Genomic DNA, 23679 nt, shown 5'->3' with positions numbered 1-23679 from the left:
TGACTATATCAATAGATTCTGAAAAGATCTTTCATAAATTCTAATAAATTTCTCTTTAAAGCTCTAGAAATCATAAGAATAAATGAATATTTCCTTAATATATTTAAGAGCATTTACCTAAATCCAAAAGAAAACATTATTCATAAAGGAGAAAAATTAGAAGGTTCTTGAATGTAGAAGAAAAAAACTTTAATACCAACACTATACTCTGATTTTTACTTAACTCTGAAACAATTTTATCTAATTTAAAATAATTTTATATTAAATATATACTCTAACTTAACACTGCTCATTCCAAAATTTGAGTCATAAAAATACTGAGCATGGGGGGGGAAATAATAAAATACAATCTGAGTTATTATTCTAAAAATGAACAAAAAAAGTTATCTCATTGTTTCTGAACACTTTCCTAAAGGAATCAATGGAGTCCCTTCCAATTATCCAGATCAAGAATGTATGTCTAATAGGAAATAGTATGAGTAGAAGAGGGCACTTATCATGAGTTGAACCCTAGTCTATTCTGGGGGTCAAAAGAAAGGAGATTGTATTTAAATCTATTCCCATAATGAATTGTCATTTTATCTTAAAATATTCATCTAACAAAAGATCTTCTTGTCTTCAACCTATCACCCATCTTTCAGAAGAACTTTTTGAAAGTGCTTTAAAGAAAATTATTCTTACTTAATTTTTCTTGTTGTTCAGTCAGTGTGTCCAATTCTCTGTGATCCCACCTGGGCTATCCTTTTTTTTTTTTGCAAGGCAATGGGCTTAAAGTGACTTGCACCTAAAGTCACACAGCTAGGTAATTGTCTGAGGTCAGGTTTGAACTCAGGTCCTCCTGACTCCAGAGCTGGTACTCTATCCACTGCACTACCTAATTGCCTCCATCTAGGATATTCTTAGCAAAATTGCAGGAGTGGTTTTCCATTTCCATTTCAAACTTGTGTTTCAGATGAGAACTAAGGCAAACAGGATTAAGTGGCTTGCCCAGGGTCTTACAGCTAGTACATGTTTTGAGTTTTATTTGAAGTGAAATTATTAGAATTGTTTTGAAAATTCATCATCACTACTGCTTCAAATAAGATCATTCTTAGATTGATGGAAGTAATCTTTTCCTTTTTAATGCCAAATTTTGATATCTACCAAGACAAAAATGTTCCCAGTATGGCATGATGGAAATCTTTCTGTAGCCCTCAGGCTCTACCAATCTCTTTGAAGAGATTTTTCACCCTATTGTTTGGCAGGTGATGATTTTTTCCCCTCAGCCACAGTTGAAAACTATACCAAGGGGCAGCTAGGTGACACATTAGAAAGAGCACCCACCCTGGATTCAGGAGGACTTGAATTCAAACATGGCCTTGGATACTTAATAATTACCTAGCTATGTGACCATGGGCAAGTCACTTAACCCCACTGCCTTGAAAAAAAGAAGATTGGACCTTCATCCCTCAGGAGAGATTTAGAGTGAAAGGGTGAATAAGAGCCCTCAAGTGAAGAGAAATACATTTCCTCAGTCTAAGGGATATCTGGCGTTAAATCTTACTACGCGGGCAAAATATAAGATCTTCAAAGTGCTGCACCCTCTGAAGAATAGTCCGTATCTCCTCAGGATCTTTATCACCTCCTCTCTGACCACCATGCTCTTGAAAAATTCATTCCCAGAAAGTCTCCTTCATTCCCACAGTTTCAGAACCACGGACAGTTCTCAGAGACAGACTTTCCACCAGCGAGCACTTCTCATTTTTCTTTTTCATCTCTATATATTTTTGATCAGAAAAAAAATCGCATCCATAGAAAGACAGTGATTTTTTTTGAAAAATTAAAATTCCCAGAGTTTATTTCTAGAACTGTATACTAGATATTAAAGTATAACAAATACAAAATAATGCTAAAAAAAACAAAGTTTAAAGTCAATTCAATAATAGCGACAACATCTGAAACTTAAGACTTGTTCTGATTGTCATAAATTTGTCTTAAATTCACAGAATACTTATGTCAAACTGGGAAAACTGGAATCCCTGGAATATCAGTTCCAAACATATTTTAACACTGTTACTAAAAGTTCCCTCCTTTTAGTGAAAAATTAGGAACTTTTTTTAAAAACATGGTAACATGTCAATATTTTTCTAAATTATTTTTAATTCTCATTTTTAGACATCTTTTACAAATTATTTTCAATTCTCATTTGTAGAAATGTGCTTGTAACTCTGGGAAAGCAATTTCCTTGTTGGTGAGGCTTATTCCTTAGTTTACATTCAAAGTTGAGATATTTGCTAGATACTTTGGTTAAATTAAATAGTTTCACTATGCTTTACAGGATCTGAAGTTCTCACACATTTATGACCTTCCATTTTAAAAAATTAGCAAATTGTAATTTAAAATTTTTTTAAATATATAATTTAAAAACAGAAAACTATTGCACAATTCTTTGTTCTAATTGTGCATAGTATCGTATTCTTCCCTAAACAGTATTGAACATCCTTCAAGCAAATTCAGCAGTTAACCATGACAAGAGGAAAATCAAGGATTTAAAAAACTAGCATGGAAAAGATGAAATATCATTATCAAAAGAAAATTATTGTTATCATCAAAGCACTAGTTATACTTCTAAACGAATCAACTGTCCTCATCAGATTCCCTGTTTAAAAAACATCAACAGTGCAATTTCTCATCTAGGATTTTTGGGTTATTCGTATAAAAATGCGGCAAATGACTATTCTTTTTATAGACAATAACAAATTCTCCATTAGGATGTTTAAAAACAGAGGAAAATACATAAGAAACTGCAGTGGTCTGTGCATAGATGGTACACGAGAGAGAGAGAGAGAAGAGGGTCTGTAGACAAACTGGAGGGAAAAAAATTCAAGCTCCTTTTGAGTTTTCGATGGTTTTTCCAGCTGATCCCCTGTCCCTTCATATTCATAGTGCATAATGCTATGAACGACTTTCACAGATAGAGAGGAAGCTTTAATAATAAAGACGTTCCTTTTTAAAAAAATCAAAGGGAAATGTGAGTCTATTAGTCTATTTCTTTTAGCTCTTTCCTTGTGACCTTCTTTCTCCATTCTCCATTTGATCATCATTCTTCATTCTATCCTTTCCTCACCCCCAATCATTTTACTAAGCGGGAGAAGTGAGTCTGTTAGAAAACTCCAAAGGCAGAGAAGCTTAAGTCCACATGGTTTGTTCTTGACCTTCTTTACGGAAGAAGACTAAAACGAAATCACTCACTATGTTTGAGACAAATTACAGTGCGTCCAACGGGGCTGATCAGAACAGGAGGAGCTCGGAATGCTCTACCACAGGTTGGACACAAATAGTCCATGTGAATACCTGGAGAGGGTACTCCACACTTAGGCATGTCACATTTTCTTTGAGCTGCTTCAATTCTGCCCTTCTCATAGAGCACATAGCACCCTCGCCAATGGGGCACGCTATGCTGGGCAGTCCTGTGTCAGTGTGTCCCAAGTAGTACAATCAATTCTAAAACTCTACTGAGAGACCTTCAGGATCTCTATTGCTTCTTCTGACCTCTTTGTGAGCAATTGCCCTGTGTGAGTTCTCCACAAAATAGTCTTTTCCGCAGGCATACATTTGGCATTCTAAAAACGTGGCCAGACCATCAGAGATGCGCTCTCTGTGTGGAATGTTAGGTAAGAATGAAAGGTCAAGAAATGACCTCAATGTCTGGTATCTTCTCCTGCCAGGAGATCTTCAGAATTTTCTTAAGGCAATTTAAATGGAAGCGATTCAGTTTCCTGACATGGTGCTGGTAGACTATCCAGATTTCACAGGTATATAGCATTAAGATCAGCACAACAGCTCCGTAGACCTTCTGTTTGGTAGTCAGTCTAATATACCTCTTCTCTCCCACACAATCTTTGTAGCCTCCCCATTACTGAGCAGGCTCTGGCAGTGCTTGTGTCAACCTCAGTGTCAATGTGTACCTCCCTGGAAAGAACACCACCAGGGTTAAGAACTTGTCCAGTGTACGCAAAACTTCTCCATTTGCTGTAATCGATGATTCCACCTATGGATGGTGTGGTGCTGGCCGGTGGAACACTGTGTTTTCTTGGTTGTAATTGTTAGACCAAAATGAGCACAAGCAGCAGAGTATCGATCTACACTGTTGCATCTCAGCTTCAGAAGCTGCGTTGAGTGCAGTCACCTGCAAACAGAAGATCATGAACCAACTTTCCTCCACTTTGGTCTTGGCTAACTGTAGCCTTTGCAAGTTGAATTTGCCAACAGAGTGTTAGCTGAACTTGATAGCCAGCAGTGTTCATCCTCAGTGAAGGCGTTTGACTACATGACTGAAAACATGCTTAAAAAGCATGGGAGCAAGGACATAGCCTTGTTTCACTCCATTGGTGGCTTGGGAAGTCTGGAGAGCATCTTCTACTACCTAGAACAGGGGCAAGCATGCCTTCTTGGAATTCATGTACAATACTGATGAATTTCTCTGGATAATCAACTTTTATTCTAGTGTGTTGGCTCGTTGGTCTAGGGGTATGATTCTCGCTTAGGGTGCGAGAGGTCCCGGGTTCAAATCCCGGACGAGCCCTTTTTTGTTGTTTTGCCTTCCACTCAACCATGCTTAATTCTCACATTCAGGAGCCCGAGCAAAAGAGTTCTATTGTGAGTACTGCAGAAATTTGAGTTGGAACACTCACAACCCACCTCCCTCCTGTTCCTGTACACCGCTCCAGTATCTGGATCATTAGTCTTCTTCTCTGTCCACCAGGAATCTTAAATATGACATTTCACTTCACTGATGAAGTCTACATAAAGAAAACCTGACAGAAAAGTAAGAGATGAAGGGTAATTTTCTAGAGCACTAACATGTAGCAGAGTGGCGCAGCGGAAGCGTGCTGGGCCCATAACCCAGAGGTCGATGGATCGAAACCATCCTCTGCTAACAAGGTTTTTTTTCTCCCAAAGACAAAATGACCACTGAAAGAGTCTCTCTTTTGAAAAATCTATTTGTTAATTGAGTTGTTGCGTAAAGTAAGCCTTTTCTACCTGTCCTCGATGTATTTTTCTGAATGCTTTTCCCTTCGTGCCAGAAATGGCAGTGAGTCCTCAGGCCGTATCCATGGCTCCTAGGTCCATAGTTATGGACAGATGACGATCAAACAACAAAATGAAACCATTAAATTAATAGCTCTTTGCAGGTAGCCTTCGTGCACCCTTCAATGTAACTAGTGTCCTCTCTGCTCTCTCATAGGATATTTTATCTTCCTCTGAACCTATGTGATTATAAATCACAGCCTCCTTACCTCTACTTCTCTGTCTCTCCTCTCTCCCTCCCACTCCCCCCCCCCCCACCTCCCTCAAATTACCATTACTTCTCACAGAATATGACCAAGGTGACAGGTTCGATTTTTTTCACACAAGATTAGCTTTTACACAGAACAAGTTTGAAATAACTAAAATATTACCAAGTGCTGTGGATCAGTATCTTGTCTTCTAAGACAAAGTTCTTCTAAGCAACAGAGATCAAAGCTATAGTAATGGGAATGTTCTGAGAAACTGTCTCCTGACACAAATATCTGGTCCTCTCCATAGTCGAGCAATTTTTTTCCCTTTCCTGGAGGCGAGAGGGCGCACTTTGAACACCTTTTCCAAATGCATCGATCACCTATGCACATGCAGGATCCCCAGATAACCATCAGGAGATGGAAGGGTTGGAAGACTGGTGATGTAGAGGAGGAAATGGGATGGGGAAGGGAAAGACGAGGAGGGAAAAGGGAGAATTAGGGATACCTCCAGCTGTCCCCAACCCCCTCTCCTCACTTTAGAACCCAACCCATCTTTTAAGGATCAATCAGCTTTTCCTGATCACCTTTCCAATTGCTAGTGCCCTCTCTAGAAAATTAGGTAGTATTAATCTTCAGATTTATCCTTACTTGTTATTGTTGTTTTATTTAGGCTAGAGGTTGAACAAATTACACACTAGGATCATTAAAATAGATCAAAATGGTTTCTTCATTCTTATAAGCAACCACATTATAGGAGAGTATAGACGTCCATTTGGTAGACCTAGTAAGGCAACATGTGCAGTGGGAGCACAGGCAAGCAGTGGAATATGCACTCCACCTGAAAAGATAGGGAAACATTTACAGAAAAGAAGGGTATCATTACAACTGCCATTTTACTGATAAAGTGATGGGGTCATGGAAGACGTCAGAAACAAAATGGGAATCTCTAAAGAAGAACAGAACTTTTCTCAGAAGAAAAGTGGAATTATAATTATGCCTCATCCCCAAGCTTGTAGTGGAGGTTCATTAATTACTTCTTACTATGACTGAGTGATTGTTAAGTCTGAAGCATTTCCAGCATTATATAACAGGGTCCAGGCCTTGAAGAAAAGAGTCGCATTCTTCTATATATTCAATGACTCTTTTTTTTTTTTTGTATTTTAAATGTAGTCACAAGTTATGGGACAACTATCTCAATCTGCACTGAGAAATACAGGTCAGCTCCATAGGGTCTGACAGATTCCTTAGTATATTAATGGTAATTCTGAGAGGTTAGGGTTTGGATTCTAACACAATCACTCATGAGCCCCCATCCAGGATGTTGCCCCCAATATCAATTGCTAAGTGATATTGCCATGATGTTATTGAACTGATTAACATCAATTTACCTTTTACAAAGTAATAGTTACAAAAAAGATATAGTAAGGACAGAAGTATAATTTTTCTCCCAAACTAGGATCACATTCTCATCTACCACCTTACTTTCTGGAGGGATTAAGGTTAAATTTGTAGTTTACGATGTGGTTACAACAAAACATCTCCCTTCCCAAGTTCACTCATTTGTTGCATAGTTGATGGACAAGCTGTTGCTTTGTTAGAAAGTCACAATGACTTGATTATGCTAGATGGGGCAAGTAAGTTAATTGGTTGGTTGGTTCTTGTCCTTCCTTACTGAAGACCAAAATGACATCACTATATTTGAGAAAAATTACACTGTTCAACTGTGACAGATCAGATCATAAATGAGTTCTCCATAAAATAATTTGGGATTTTTTTTGGTAAGTGTACATCTGACATCCTAACAGTATGTTTAGAGTAGTTTTGCTCTCTATAGTAATGTTGGAATGCTAGGCAGTTTAGCTTGGAAAAGGATCTCAGGTATCTTCTCCTGCCAGATGATCTCTGTAATCTTCCTAAGACAATTTAAATGGAAGCAATTCAGTTGCCTGATATGACATTAGTAGACTGTCCAAGTTTCACAGGCATTTAGCAATGAGGTCAGTACAATGGCTCTCTAGACTTTCAGTTTGATAGTCAATCTAATACCTCTTCTCTCCCATACTTTATTTTGGAGTCTTCCAAATACTGAGCTAGTTCTGGCAATGTGAATGTCAACCTCATTAGCAATGTGTACCTCCTGGGAAAGGACACTGCCAAGGTAAATGAATTTGTCCACAGTACTCAAAACTTCTACATTTTCTGTAATCAGTGGTCCCCCATATGGATGGTATGGTGCTGGCTGATGGAGTACCTGTATTTTCTTGGTATGCAAGTAAGTGCCTTTATTTATGGTAAGTGCTCCCTTCCCATACCTGGCAATTACAGCTACCAAGACTCTTACTAATTTCATTTGTTGGACTTCTGATGAGTCTTCCAAGTGCAAAGGTTGAGTCATCTATGATCAGGGAAAAAATACACAGAAATAAAAAAGACAGTGGTATCATGAGTTCACAGACGAATTGTCTTTTGAACTCAAAGAGGATTAAAATGGCATCACTGTGTTAGAAGAGAGTTACAGTGTGTATAACTGTTACTGTGGTTGATCAGACCAATATGAGACTACTTAGAATGTTTTCCACATGTCAGGCACAAATAGTCCAAATATTTAAACTGGAGGAATCTCTAAATCTCACATTTTTTATGAGCTACTGTAATTGTGCTTTGCCCATAGAGCAAAATGAATTCTTTGAAGCAGATAGGCTATGCTAGTCCTTTGCCAGTGTCTAATATGGCTTGAAATCCATTCCAAAGTTCTTTAGAGTGTTCTTGTATCACTTCTTCTGACCACATGGTGGGGATAGAAGGCCTGAGTTCCTACCTCACCTTAAGGCACACAGAAGTTCTCAGTTCACTCAGTGGATAAAAAGAGAATTTGTTTGATCAAGTCTTTCTCAAACACACTTAATTCCAGTTAAGCAGCCAATTATAAGTTTTGTAATCACCATACAGAAAGCCAGCAAGAAACAATCAAATTATTACTCCAAAATATGTAAAAAAAAATAGCCTTTCTATCATACATTTCCAGGACAGATTTACTGTTTCCACAAGTATTAGTAGCAGACAGAGAATATTGTGTGTGCTATAAGGAATATATCCTCATTAACTTGTCCCCTCTTTTTGTAAGCATTTCTTTTATAGAGGTGTATCTATCTGATTTTTTTATAGAAGTCTATTTATTTGACTCTTTTCTAAATGTCTCACTTTTGGGGAGACTATAGACAAACTATAGCTAAGTTTTTCCTTTATTAAAGATTTTATTTATTTTGAGTTTTACAATTTTTTCCCTAATCTTACTTCCCTCCCCCCACCCCCACAGAAGGCAATTTGTCAGTCTTTACATTGTTTCCATGGTATACATTGATCCAAATTGAGTGTGATGAGAGAGAATCATATCCTTAGGGAAGGAACATCAAGTGTAAGAGACTGCAAGATCAGACAAAAAGAAATCAGGTTTTTTTTCCCCCTAAATTTATGGTAATAGTCCTTGGTCTTTGTTCAAATTCCACAGTTGTTTCTCTAGATACAGATGGTATTCTCCATTGCAGAGAGCCCCAAATTGTTCCTGACTGTTGCACTGATGGAATGAGGGAATCCATCAAGGTTAATCATTGTCCCCATGTTACTGTTAGGGTGTACAGTGTTTTTTCTGGTCTGCTCATCTCACTCAGCATCAGTTCATGCAAATCCCTGCAGGCTTCCCTGAATTCCCTATATCTAACATTGTTTTCTGTCTTTTCAAGGGACATTCCTCCCTCCCCTTTGATTCCATCCTGGGGAAGAGACAAAATGAAGTAGAGAATATGATCCTTTCTAGAAGTCTTCCAAAAATAAAATTAAAGCTCAGTGTTCTATAATTTGTACACTCTTCTTTTTTGTTTTTGAATATTGGGATCTTGGCCCTAGTCAATCCCAATTGTACATACTCTCCAATTTTTCAAATGATCGGACAGAAGTTCCTTAGTGATTTCTTAGAATGTATCAATATCCTCTGATGATATTTATTTGGTCAGATAACTTGCCTTCATTAAAGCAACTAAGTGCTCTATTTCATCTCTTTATATATACATTATTTCTCTTATTAGTATTAATAATAGCCATTATTCATATATTATTTTATGATCGTGTATTTTCTCTCATTTGATCTGCACAATAACCAATGAGGAAGAATTTATGGGAGGACAAGGTTTAAATGAAGTAAAATGACTTGCCCACCGTCAAGGAAAGTAAGTTATCTAAGGCAGGACTTAAACTGAAGTCTTCCTGACAACAGTCCAACTCAGGAGACCCGGGACAAAGTCAAAGAATCATGCTCCAACCAAAACAACTGAGAAAAAAAGTCAGAGGGGTGAAGCAAAAAAAGCCACTTTTGCCACTACTAAGAAGTAAGATTGCCGAAACCCGGGATTGAACCAGGGACCTTTAGATCTTCAGTCTAACGCTCTCCCAACTGAGCTATTTCGGCTCCTTTTTTCGTGACTTTTTTGATGACTATTCTGTGTAAAATCTACTGTTTTCCCGCTGTTACGAATTTAAAAGTTTCTAAGTTTTCACTTTCATCCTGCACCAAAGTGAATGAAGTCAATATTTCAGTGAGGAAGCAAAATCTCAGTCTCTGTTAGGTAAGAGTGGGACCTTGTGATTTCACCGATTGTGCAGAACTAGACTAGTTATTTCCTCAGTTCACAGAACTCAGTTGATATAAATTCATCTCGAAATGGAAGTAAGTAAAGATCAGCACCTTCTCTTCAACTAAGAAAGCTTTTGATACAACAGCCTCCCATCTCTATGAACGGAATCTAGGAGAAAAGTGGGCTGAAATTTAGAAAACACGTAATTCCTGAAAGTTTCTGTATTAGAATCTTCAAGATGTTCCTTTAGGTATAATGTAGGATTTTTAGTTTTCTTGGTGTTGTTTTGTTTTATTTTTGCTGGGCTCTTTGCTGAGTTTGGAATTTACATAGACTATTTGACTCCCGTTGATAACAAACACTATTATCAGCTGTTCTGGAGTTAATGCTAAGGTCGAGAAGAATGAGGGTAATATCTCCACGATTTTTTCAGTCCCAGAAGAGAAATAACAACACTCTGATTCCCTCAACCTGAATAACAAAAAAACAGTAAGAGGGAATCCATGCCACAATCCTTTCCAGAAAGCCACAGAGTAGGGGTAATCAATCCAAGGGTCTGGGGTTTTTTTTTCCCCTTTTCTTTATTATTTAATTTTTTAAATTTTTTAATTGAATTTTTAATTTTTTAAAAATTTGGCAGACTAACCTCCAAGGGAAAAAGAACATGAGACTTTGAAAATTAAGATGCACAATATAATTATTTCTTTTTTGCAAGGGAGAGAATACTAAAGAAATGGTTCAATGAATCTAGGTAAAAGGAAATACCATCATCTAATAGGAACATAACACAGGGCTGTCAAAAAATTCTACTTTATAGATTGAAATATGGCTCCTGAAGGCAACTAATTAATACAGAAACACTTCAAAACATGGATCAACTTTCCTCAGGAAAGGAAAATCACTACTAAATAGAGGTAGAAAAATCAGATAATACACAATACGAACTGACTCTAAAGTACTGAGCTCCCTGTCATAACAAGTGTTCAAAAGAAGCTAAAAGATCAGGTATCAGGGACTGTGTAGAGGATTCCTTTATAGGACAGGGTGTTAGAGTAGATCATTTCTATGATTAATAATAAAAATTCCTCACCAAAGTTAGACCCAACCACAACTATATTGCCAATAGCAAGCAAAGGGCATCTGAATAAGTATTCCCAAATTAAAGTATCTCTTTGCATCTCTCTTAGTTTCAGACCCAGCATATAGAAGTCAATTAGCAAATGCATATCGAAAGATTTCTTACATTATCAATTTTTTAAAGGTCTGGGTTTGAACCACAATCAAATCCAATTACTTTTTTTTTCTCTCTCTCAGAAACTAGGGTTCTTAGTAGGGGAATCTTCTAAATTATCTGTCTTAATCTTTAGGGTTGAGCAAAAAGTTTCCCTCATCTATCTGCAAATCACAAAGTTATTGCTTCAGATTTGTAAAGAGGCCTATTATTTATTGAGACAATATGGAGAATTGCTTACTTATAGAAGGGTTTTCCTTTGATTCCTCAAGCAAAATTTTATTCCACTGCCATTATTGTCATTGTTGTTTCCCATGATGAACTATTTTGTTGAGGATCGAATTTCATTATTTGTGTAGGAAAACCAAATCGTCAATAAGAAAATAGTGAGAACTATTCATTTCAATGACTTTAGATAGAAGTTAAAACAGTTGGCTTATCGAAATTGAAGATGACAGATACTTCTGAGTTAATATTCTATGTGACAATCCAAATCCAGAAATATCTCAACAAGCTAGAACTAAGGGTCACATCTTACTTCAATCGATATGTGAGCTCACTCCTGTATTATCTCTTCTAATATATATATCACAACCAACCTGACATTCTTATATATGTGTGTGATGTTTACCCATATTCTCCCATAAATTCTCCAAAAGAGCTCTATCTCACAAGCAGAAGGGCTTTCTTTGAAAGATGTAAAAACACTGATCAACACAACCATGATAGCAGAGAACCAGTGATCAAGGATTCTCTACCTGCTGATAAAGATATAGCAGATTCAAGATGCAGAACATGTTTTTAAATATATGTAGTCAGTGTGGGAATTTTCTTTGCGTGACTATGTATACCTGTTGCAAGAGTTTTGTTCCCTTATTCTGGAGGGATAAAAAGAGAAAAAAAAATAAATTTAAAAAACACTAATTAAAAAAATTAATGGACATATTTCTCTTTACATATGCTATATTTCCCACTCACTCCTCTAGTAGAATGGAAATGTTTTGAGGGTAGGGATTGTTTTTTGTTTTGGTATTATACATGTAGGATTCTGCACATGCACAACAGGAATTTGGAATGGATTGGTTGGGTTGAATTCGAGGGTGGAGGGTGACCTCTTTAAATATTGCACGATTCTAGTCAGCCAGTCGGAACAAGGAAGGAACTTAGATGAGAACTGGAATGGCAATAAAGATCTTCCAAGGCCAGGAGAAATGGAAAAGAAACATAAGGCATGATTCCAGGAATTTTTGCTTTCCTTTTCCTGATGTCTCCAAAACCTCAAATGTGACATTCTCCCCAAATCAACCGACACCCCCACAAACACACAGACTCCCTTAATCTACACATTTGCTTGAGAAAGTGTGTTTTCCCTCCAAATAAGGGGTGGGTGGTAACGAGGGGAATGTGGCCCTGTGACAGTTCCCTGGAAAGGGGCATAGTGAGAATCACCTTCTGTAGAAATACATAGAAAGAAGACCTCTCTGATATAAAAGGTTAGTAGCTGATTTTGAAAAACCCTGGCCTGGAAAGACTTGGCTGCAAAATTACAGCAGTAATTCTAACAGAATTTCATAGTCCTTCAAATGCCTACGAAAGAGCAAACCGCAAAACAAAGAAATTCCTTGCCGAAACCCGGGATTGAACCAGGGACCTTTAGATCTTCAGTCTAACGCTCTCCCAACTGAGCTATTTCGGCCACAAGAAAAGATTGTTTTCTTTACGTTTCTTCTGACACCTGTCAAAGTTTCAAAGTTTTAAGATTTGTGAATATTTTGATGGGGTAAAGGATGGGACTACTGACCAAATAACTATTTTATTCTAATTTTGCTCCAACCTAGGGTCAAAGAGAGAACTCAATCAAAACGTCTGTCTGATCAGAAAGAATGAATTATCTGCGATCTCCGACTACGCAGCTATCTCCAGCTCGTTTATACTAGGGAGAGACGGATTGTTCACTAGCTTGGTCACCTGTGGAGGGTACCCTGATAAGCTTTGGGAGAAGAATGTAAAGACAAAGGTACAGAAAAGAGATGAGGAAAAACTCGGAGGGTAGAGTGAAAAATTAAAGTACAAAGCAAAGAATCATTTATAGATTTGTATCAGCAAAGGTTGAACGGATTTAAAAGTTGTAGTTGGTAAAGTCTAAGACCGTCCCTGGGTGGGCTCGAACCACCAACCTTTCGGTTAACAGCCGAACGCGCTAACCGATTGCGCCACAGAGACATCCCTGTTTTGCTTTTCAATGAGGTCATATTCAGATGTTAGCGGAAGCAATTTGATCCTTAAAGATTTCTTGTTTAGCAACATGGGGAACAATTTTGGGCTGTCTGCAAAGGAGAGTGCCATCTGTATCCAGATAAGGAGCTGTGGAGTTTGAACAAAGTGCAAGGACTATTCCCTTTAATTTAGAAAAAAAACAGATATCTTATTGTCGGATCTTGTTTCCTCTTAGACTTCTTGTCTCTTCTTTAAGGATATGATTTCTCTCTCATCACACCCAATTTGGATCAAGGTACAACATTGGAAACAAAGTAAAGACTGACAGATTGCTTTTCGGGGGGGGGGGGAGTAAGATTGGGGGGAAAATTGTAAAACTCAAATAATATCTTTAATAAAATTAAATTTTAAAAAAAGATTTCTTGTTTAGGTAGGTTCGATAGCTTTAAAAGTACGTTTGAATTCATCCAAAGTTTTGAAAAAGACCAATCAAAAGACAGAAAAAGACTCCTTGAATCAGTGAGTCCGGTAGAATTCAGAATTTCCAGACTGTAGGCCTGTCTTTTTCTTTATTTGGTCCACTCTTCTTCAAAGTTAGATAAAATTGTTAATCTAGACTCTGTATTCTGTCTTAGAACTTCCCTGGACAATAGTTATATTAATCTTCGGCTAATCCGAAGGTTTCTGAAGTTCCTGCTTGACATACTAGTGATCCTTTGGGAGTGAACTCTTGTCGAATTTGGAAATAGAAGCCTATAGCCAGAAACCACAGAACCAGTTTTGATCAGATCAAGGACAACCTTGAACAGAAGCTGCAGATTCAAGATCTTATTCAGGAGCTGATCAGAAAATATTCAAGTTAATTCTCCGTTTGTCCATTGCTCAGGACTTTCTAAACATTCTGCTGCCTGACATATTGTGTCTACAAATGTCCTCTCCTTTAATCCTGGTTCCTGCCAGAAAGCCAAGATATTTGTTATTTTACCACTTTTCCACTTCCCTTTGAGTAGCCAAGAACTCTTTCTCCTTCTCTGCTCCCTGGTAGGATCTTCTCTTTGCTACAAGTCTTTTCACAGACAATAAATGCTTATATTAGAACTCTTTCATTTTAGATCCCTTTATGCAACAAATATATTATCTTAGGGACTTCAAAAATCGGTATTGGGGTCTTTTTCAATATATAAATTTGTTAAAAATGAAATTAAATTAAAAGGGATCCTTTCTTTGCAATTATGATTGAGTACCACTGTATTGGTCAGACTTTTTCAGTGTTTTCAGTGGGTTACTTTTACTCCCTCCCTATTAAATTTGCTCTCTTTTTTTGGTTTTAATAAACTGACTCACTGACAGATTTTGGAAGCCATTACTCTTTCTAATGTTTCTCAGGGAGGACTAAATACTGGATTTCACCCGACTGGTGTATGTGAAATACCAGGCAAAGAAAGCATAGTTTAATCTCTTTATGAGGAAATTAAAATCAGATCTTTTAAAGATCCAGAACCCAAGAGGTCCCCACTCTCTTTCTCGCATTTTTTCTCCATCTTGGGGAAGCAAAAGAAGAGAAAAGGCTATATCTGGAATCTCAGATCATTGCACATTTTCTTTTCTAGTAATGTTTTTTCAGGTCATTCCCCTGTAAGGTGAAGTAAATTTGTGAGTGCATATCTAGGGAAAATTGGTCTCTCTGGATGCCAGATTCCAAGAAAAATTAGTGATTGTATCCACAGCTCACTGCTCTTGCCTCACCATTCTGTCACAGATAAAGATTGGTTATGGAACTCTCTTAAAAAAAAAAAAAACCTGCCCTCTCTGAGGTTCGAACTCAGGACCTTCAGATTATGAGACTGACGCGCTGCCTACTGCGCTAAGAAGGCAGTTGAGCAGATAAGAGCGTCTCTAAATTCTTGAGAGGAAAACGTCATTTTTCAAGTTAAATGTTTTCTATCTTGTATTGTTTATTTTTAATTGAATATAATGAGGTTTTTAAGCATTCTGAAAGAGAACCTTGGCGCCATTATCCATTTTACTCACGTTTCCATTTTAAGGTGCTTACAAGACTTGGATCTTTGTCTCCTGAGCAGGATCCCTTTCAGAACAGAACCTTGCTTTGCAGAATTTTACGCAGAGCTATTTGAAGGCAGATAGGCTCCAACCCAACTCTCTAAACTTCTCTCACCCTCACCCTTCCTGATGAGTCCAAACTTAGGTGTTCTTCATATCAGTCACGCAAACTATATCTTCCAGTCTTACAAAGCATTCTCCCTTCAACTCAGTCGATTGCAGTCCGTCTCTTTTATTTCTCCAGGCTCCGATGCCACTTTTCTTGCATTTTTCCCTAAATAAAAAGTCAAACGTCCTTCTCTAATCTCTGATCTCTCTGCTTAACCTTTCCTTTTCATTTAAATAAACCTGCATTACACGATTTAATTTGTGTGCTTTAGCTGCCAATAGACTGAAAGTTGGCAATGGCAGGTAGAGTCGTTTCTTTTCCCTTTTGAATCCCCACAGTCGATCCCTGTGCCTTTCTCTTCTTCCACCTTCCATACTGATTCGAAAACTCTTCTAAGTGAGAAAGAAAGCCCCCCCGCCCCAAGTCCTCCTCACGCCCCAGCCTTCCCAGTGCCCCAGGTTTGTTTGTGTTGGAATCACCTCTTTGATCTACAATCTCTTCTTTTTTTTTTCTTCTTTGCTCTTTGGACCTTCTCTGTTCTTTCCCCTTTTACTTCGAGAAAAGTTCCTTCGGGTCTAATGAGGAAGCCGAATAGACCCTTCAAGTCTAGTAGGGAAGGCAGAATAAGAAGGACGAAAAGAAATGGCTATTTTTTTTTTTTTTTTTTTTTTTGCCATTCACGATAATGGCACATTTCTTAAAACACCTGCTTCTTAGAGTTTCCTTGGATCTGGGGAAATGAGATTGCCTTGACATCGACTTAAAGTGTCTGGGTTGTCCTGGAGTTAGAAATGAAGAAGAAATAACTCCTATATTCTTGAGTCCCCTAGATCCTCCAGAGAATTACATAAAGAAAAAACCAAAACAGAATAAACAAAAATGAAGAAGTCATCAATTAGAGGAAACGCACACCAAGAAGATGATGCTCACATGGGGGTGATAATCAACCTTAACGGACTTGCTCATTCCATCAATACAACAATCAGGCACAATTTGGGGCTGTCTGCAATGGAGAATACCATCTGTATCCAGAGAAAGAACTGTGCAGTTTGAACAAAGACTATTACCTTTAATTTTAAAAAAGCATGTTACCTTATTATGAAATTTTGCTCTTATACTTTATTTTTTTCCCTTTAAGGATATGATTTCTCTCTCATCACATTCAACTTAGATCAATGTATACCATGGAAATAATGTAAAGACTAACAGACTGCCTTTTGTGGGGGGGGAGCCAGATTAGGGGGGAAATTGTAAAATTCAAAATAAATAAAATTTTTTAAAAAATTTTAAAAAGAGGATGCTCCTAGTGAAAATCTCATTATTTCCTAAATCATTGTTTAGATTCATTACAATATAGATAGAAACTGTACATCTGAAGACCAAGATCAAATGATATTGAACCATATTATGTATATACATATTTTGGTCAATGGTGGGGGAAAGAGCAAATCTATATGAAAATATAGATGGAAAGTGAAGATAAAGAATTTCAGGAGTTCAGACTCTCAACAAGTAATAGTCCTAAAACTAGGCTGCTTCATAAATAGTAAAAAGCTTGACCTTTCTCACTTTGAATATTTTATTTTCATAAAAAAACACTAGGCAATTCCTCAGAGGGTTGGCAGAGAAAACAGACCTGTTTCTGGTTGTAGATAGCTGCAAGAATTTAAAAACAGAAATGCAGTAGCTGTAAAGTGGAAAAAAGAATCAGCTATACAGGTGAGAAGAGAGAGGGCCATGTTGGAAAGAACCCAACTCTTGAATTTCACTCTATTTCTTCCTTTATCTCTTTCAGAGATATTTGCCCTTGTCAGGCATTGACCTATATCATATAGATTTAGTTCCCAAAGCCATCCATACTGAACACAGTTACAAAAAAAAGAACAAAATCATTCATTGTGAAAGGATGCAGGTCTGATTCTAATGCACTGTTGGAATTATGCTCAAAGGACTAAACTTTGCATATCCTTTGATGCAGTAATACCACTACAAGGGCTGTCTCCCAAAAAGATCATTTTAAAAGAGGAACTTACATGTACAAAAATATTCTTAGCTCTTTTTGTGGTAGCAAAGAATTAAAAAGAGAGGGGACACCCCATCAATTGGAAAATGATTGAGCAAGTTATGGTTTATGAATGCAATAGCATATAATTGCTTTGAAAGACATGATGAGCAAGAGGATGTCAGAAAAACTTTGAAAGATTTACATAAATTGATGCCGAGTGAAGTGAGCAGAACCAGAAGAAAATTGTACACAGTGATAGCAACATTGTCTGATGATCAACTATGATAGACTTAGTTTGTCTCCACAATATAGTGATTAAAAAGAGAATTCTAAAAGACATGTGTTGGAAAAGTCATCCACATCTAGAGAAAGAACTATGGAATCTGAATGCAGATTAAAGCTTATTCTTTTCACTTTTTTTTTAAATTTGTTTTTTGCTTTTTCCATGTTGTGGTTTTTCTTTTTTTCTTATTTTTCTTTCATAGCATGACTAATATGGAAATATGTGGAGCACATATGCACAACCTAAATCAGATTATTGTTATGCTAGGGTGGGAGAAAGGAAAAACTTTACAAAAAAGAATGCTGAAATTATCTTTACAGATAATTGAAAAATTAAATAAATTTTTAAATGAAAACCAAAAAAAGCATCATTCTATGACATCAATATACTCTTGGCACTTGAACCAGGAAAAGATAAAGCAGAGAAAGAAAACCATAAGCCATTTCCCCTAATGAACATTAATAAAACAATAAAAAAACATTTTCTAAACACCTACTTAGCAAGAAGACTAAAACAAGATTTAGAAAGATTATATGGTAGGGATAGTTTGGGTTCATTCTACGAATGTGGGATATATAGGTGTTCAGGTGAGAGAACTTGCTGAACCCTTTTCAGGACCACTCATCCATCTTTGGGTTTAAGAGGGAATATTTTATAAGAATAAAAAGAAAGAAGATTGTATTTAAATCTATTCACCTAATGAATTACCTTCTTTTCCTTAAACATTCATCTAATAAAAGGTCTTTTTGATTTCAACCTATCACCCGCCTTTCAAAGGAACTTTTGCAGGATTTTGGAAAGGACTTTAGAGAAAATGATTCTCCCTTAATTTTTCTTCATGTTCAGTTATTTCAGTTTGTGTTCAGTTCTCTGTGACCCATCTGGGGTATACTTGGCAAAGATATAGGAGTGGTTTGCTCTTTTCTTCTCCAACTTATGTTAAAGATGTGGAACTAAGGCAAAAAGGATTAAATGACTTGCCCAGGATCATACAACTAGCATAAAGATGAATCTTGGTGACTCCAGGCCTGTCCCTCTATGGACTACAAGTAAATTGAATTCTAGACAAAGTGTCTGTGGACTACTCCATAACATTATTGATCCCCTAACTGATTCTGTACTATTAAACCTAGAACCTTGTGATGAATGGGCTCCCTGAAGTGTTTTCACTTTTACTTGAAGTCAGGGGTGTAGAGCACAGAGATTTCAACTATAACTCTGTTTTAGAGATTCATGGTACCCACCCATCCCCTCCCAATCACCATTGTCCTTTTTATCTTCTCACACTTATAATTGCTGTAAACACAAGATGACTTTATTCTTCTCTCATTGCTGAGAGAAGGCCTCATATATCCCCTCAAAGGGGGAAATGGTGGATGGAGGGATTCAGTCATCAGGGTGTGATTGAAAGGGTTTGAGGAACACAGTGAATCTAGATAGTGCCAAAATGACTTGAACCTTTTGGAAAATGCAATTTCCCAAATGCTCATGTATCCCTGAACGTTTTACAGAGCCTGAAAGCTGGGAGAAATATGAAATCACTCAGTCTCTGCAACACAGAATCATTGACCCCAAGTATTGAATCTCCCAATGACTCTCTTAACAAGGTCAGGCACTTGGAGGTCTACAGTCCCAACTCTGGGAATAGTGAATTAGTTCAGGAGAGACAGTGACACATTAATGAAGAAATCAAATCATTTGTGATTGGAAACTTGAAAATGTTAGAAGTGGAAAAATATCTTCTATAATTCCTTCCTCCCATTCCTTTGGAATAAAGCAAAGAGAAGAGAGATATCCAGGAGCAGAGATTTCTCAATGCAATATAATGAGAAGAGTACCATAAAAGGGACCGCTGGGTTCTAGTCTTGATAGAATGCATTATATTATCTAGGCAAGTCACTTAATTTCTCACATTCTCAGTTGTCTTATTCTTAAAAATCAGGGATGAAATGGGAACTAGAATATAACTAAGGTCCTGGCAATCTTTATCTTTCTGTGTTTCTAAATCTCCATCATCTGATAGGAATTAATCTGACCTGAGTCCAGATCCCCCAGGTAAAGGTCCACAATATGAAAACAAAGAAAACAGAGGGAGGGAAAAGAGGGTAGAGGAAAAATTGTAGAATTCAAAACCTTATAGAAAATGATGGGTAGAAACTACTATTATATACAATTGGAAACCTTACAGAAAATGATAGGTAGAAACTACTACTGTATATAATTGGAAAACAAATAAAATAGTAATACAAAAAAAGAAAATAGAGAAAAACTTTTTTTCAGTTGGAACACGTACCAAAGAAAGGTAGAAGATATAACATAGAGCCTTAAAAAAAGATCTGAGTGAGTGGACATAGAAGCTTCATTCTCTGAGGGGAAAATTGAACGGTGACTTTGGATGCACAAAGAATTTCTTCTCTTAATGAAATGGGATTAGGGAGAGTTATTTATAGCAGAATATAAATTTCTTGAGAGCAGTGACTTTTTTGTACTCTTCTCTTGGTATCACCAATGTCATGAAGAGCTTAAAACATGCTTGCTAATTGAAATTGAATCAGATGCCACTTTTAATTATCAAGATTTTGATGTAATAGTCAAACTACAAGCCTCTGAAGCCACAGAGAGATCCACTTACACCCACTTTACATCCCCATCTGTATAGACAGGGAAAAGGGTACTTCTTCCTTTTCCTAAAGACTGTCATATTTGACCTCCATACTTCAGGAGAGACTGACAATCTAAGGGGGAATAAGAGCTCTCATATGAAGAAAAATAAGCTTCCCCAGGCTAGGAGAATTATGTGACATCTGACATAATATGATTATGTGAGGAAAATATGAGATTTCTCTGAAGAAAGGTTTATATCACCTCAGATCTTTATCTCCACCTCTCTGACTTCCATACTCTTTTTTTTAGGTTTTCGCAAGGCAAATGGGGTTATTAAATGGCTTGCCCAAGGCCACACAGCTAGGCAATTATTAAGTGTCTGAGACCGGATTTGAACCCGGGTCCTCCTGCCTCCAAGGCCGGTGCTTTATCCACTACGCCACCTAGCCGCCCCTCCATACTCTTGAATAATTCATTCCCGGAATTTCGGAACCACGGTCAGTTCTCAAAGTTAAACTTTCCTCCTGTGCCCATTTCTCACTTCACTTTTTCTTGCCTTTACATCTTTTTGATTGGGGGTGGGGGGGATTGCAGCTACAGAATTACAAAGATTTATTTTGTTTTGAAAGACAAGATTCCCAGATATTTATTTTTGGAACTATACAAGTATTAAACAAATACAAAAATAATGCTCAAAACCCTCAGTATTTATGTACAAATATTAAAGTCAATTCAGTAATAGCGATTTCCTTTTGGACATCTGACACTAAAACTTGTTCTAATTGTCACAAATTTATCTTATACTCTTAGAGTACTTATTTCAAACTGGGAAATTTGAAACCACTGATCCTCTGAAAGGAATATTGATGCCTATCATATTTTAACAATATAACTGCTAAGAGTTTTCTTCTTTTAGTGAAAAAAATAGGAACTTTAAAAGAAACATAGTAACCATGACAATATTTTTGTAATTTAGTTTCAATTCACATTTGCAGACAATGTGCTCATAACCCTGGGCAAACAATTTCCTTGTTGATCAGACTTGTTAGTTTACATTCAAAGTTGAGATATTAACTAGAGATTTTGATTAAATTAAATAGTATCACTTTACTGGATCTGAAATTCTCACACTTTTATGATCCTTAATTTTTAAAATGTAATAAAAAGGAAACAATAGCAGAATTCTTTGATCTAATTGTGCAAATAGAATACTACATCCTTCAAGCAAATTCATCAATTGACCATGATAAGAGGAAAACCAAGCATTTAAAAAACTAACATGGAAAAGATGAAATATCACTAACAAAAGAAACTTCTAAATGAATCAGCTGTCCTCATCAGATTCCCTGTACACAAAGATATCCACCAATACTCTAATTTCTCATCATGGATTTTTGGTTTATTCATGTAAAAAAAATTCAACACAGGAAAAAATAATTCGTCACAGATTCTTATGAGAATTGTGCTTCGACAAGTAAGAATGATTGCAGCTCAATTTTCTTCGTGTATTGTAGCAAGAGATAGTCTGTGGAAACACATTTTAACTTAGAAGACAAAAATACCTTTGCTTGATCCACCGTATTTTAATAACATATCAGTTACTTCAAACTTGAATCTCTACAAAAGCTACTCTTGGGTCTTTTTTTGGCAAGGCAGTGGGGTTAAGTGACTGAGGAGTCTTTTAGAGGTACCAAATTCTCCATTAGGATGCTTAAAAAGAGAAAAATAGATAAGAAACAGCAGTGATTTGTTTGTGTGTAAATGTACGTGGGAGAGAGAAAAGAATCTGTGCACAAATTGGAGGGGGAAAAAATCCAAGACCTTTGTGAGTTTTCGATGATTTTCCCAACCGACCTCCACCTCCTTCATCTTCACAGGACTTTCAAAGATAGAAAAAAGGAAACTTTGATTATAAAGACGTTTCTTTAAAAAAAATCAGAAGGGAAATGCGAATCTATTAGTAGATTTATTTCGCGCTCTTTCCTCTTGAGTTTTCTGTAACCTTCATTTGAGAATCATCTTCCATTCTAGCGTCCCCTCACCTCAAATTTTTTTACTGGTTGGGGGGGGGCGGGAAAAATGAGAGTCTATGGGAAAATTCCGAAGGCAGAGAAATTTAAAAAGGGGGGGGAGGTGTCACATAAAGCAAACCTGGAAGAAATATGAAAGAGTCCAACCAAGAAAGGCAAGTAGCAGAGTGGCGCAGCGGAAGCGTGCTGGGCCCATAACCCAGAGGTCGATGGATCGAAACCATCCTCTGCTAGTAATTTTCTCCCACTGAAGAAAAAGCCAAGGAAATGACCCCTCTTGAAAAAAATCTATTTGTAAGTGGTTGAGTTGGGTAAGACTCTTCCACCTGCCCCGCTGATATTTTTCTGAACACTTTCCCTTCTTGCCACAAAAGGCCGTGAGTTCTCGTGGCCGGATCCATGGCTCCTATAGTCCATAGAGCTATGGACGAGTGGTGATCACACAACAAAATGAGACCATTGAATTAAAACTCTTTTCAATCTCATTATAGACTACTACCCTTCGTGCAACCTTCTATGTAGTCAGGGTCCTCTCTTCTCCTCACATGGGGATATTTCATTTCCTTCTGAACCTTTGCACTATCACGTAGGATTATGATACACAACCTCTTTGCCCCCATCTCTCTCTCTATCTCTCTGTCTCTCTGCCTCTCTCTATTTGTCTGTTGTTTGTCTCTCTCTCTTCTCTCTCCAGCCCCTTTCCCCCAATCCCTCTCCCTCAGATTACGTTTACTTCTCACAGAATATGACCAAGATGACAGCTGAGTTTTTTCAAATAAGAGTAACTTTGGGGTCAGCTAAGTAGCGCAGTGAATAGAGCACCGATCCTGGAGTCAGGAAGACCTGAGTTCAAGTTCCGCCTCATAGTCGTGATAATTACTTAGTTATGTGACCTTGGACAAGTCACTTAACCCCACTGCCTTGCCAAAAAAAGACCCAAGAGCAGCTTTTGTAGAGATTCAAGTTTGAAGTAACTGATATGTTATTAAAATACGGTGGATCAAGCAAAGGTATTTTTGTCTTCTAAGTTAAAATGTGTTTCCACAGACTATCTCTTGCTACAAATATTTTGTCCTCTCTATTGACATCTGTCCCTCCCCCTTCCAGGAGACCAGAGGTCTGCAGGTGTTACACTTTGTACACATTTTCCAAATGCATTGATCATAATTTCTACAAACACACACACACACACACACACACACACACACACACACAAACACACATGCAGGATCTTCTGAGAGCTGTCAGTA

General features: G+C 37.2%; 7 non-coding genes across 7 annotated transcripts; 3 read left to right on the top strand and 4 right to left on the bottom strand.

Annotated features, from left to right (window-relative positions):
* Positions 1-4492: 4492 nt before the first annotated feature.
* Positions 4493-4564, top strand: TRNAP-AGG (transfer RNA proline (anticodon AGG)). The gene has a single exon. It is a non-coding gene; the product is annotated as a tRNA-Pro (tRNA).
* A 282-nt stretch (positions 4565-4846) lies between these two features.
* TRNAM-CAU (transfer RNA methionine (anticodon CAU)) lies at positions 4847-4918 on the top strand. The gene has a single exon. It is a non-coding gene; the product is annotated as a tRNA-Met (tRNA).
* Positions 4919-9650: 4732 nt separating this feature from the next.
* On the bottom strand, positions 9651-9723 carry TRNAF-GAA (transfer RNA phenylalanine (anticodon GAA)). Its single transcript has one exon. It is a non-coding gene; the product is annotated as a tRNA-Phe (tRNA).
* Positions 9724-12743: 3020 nt separating this feature from the next.
* TRNAF-GAA (transfer RNA phenylalanine (anticodon GAA)) lies at positions 12744-12816 on the bottom strand. The gene has a single exon. It is a non-coding gene; the product is annotated as a tRNA-Phe (tRNA).
* A 453-nt stretch (positions 12817-13269) lies between these two features.
* Positions 13270-13343, bottom strand: TRNAN-GUU (transfer RNA asparagine (anticodon GUU)). Its single transcript has one exon. It is a non-coding gene; the product is annotated as a tRNA-Asn (tRNA).
* A 1795-nt stretch (positions 13344-15138) lies between these two features.
* Positions 15139-15211, bottom strand: TRNAM-CAU (transfer RNA methionine (anticodon CAU)). The gene has a single exon. It is a non-coding gene; the product is annotated as a tRNA-Met (tRNA).
* A 7379-nt stretch (positions 15212-22590) lies between these two features.
* Positions 22591-22662, top strand: TRNAM-CAU (transfer RNA methionine (anticodon CAU)). The gene has a single exon. It is a non-coding gene; the product is annotated as a tRNA-Met (tRNA).
* Positions 22663-23679: the final 1017 nt, after the last annotated feature.

This window comes from Macrotis lagotis, chromosome X (assembly GCF_037893015.1).
Source record: "Macrotis lagotis isolate mMagLag1 chromosome X, bilby.v1.9.chrom.fasta, whole genome shotgun sequence".
Taxonomy (NCBI): Eukaryota; Metazoa; Chordata; class Mammalia; order Peramelemorphia; family Peramelidae; genus Macrotis; species Macrotis lagotis.
This window is presented reverse-complemented; position numbering and strand designations above follow the sequence as displayed.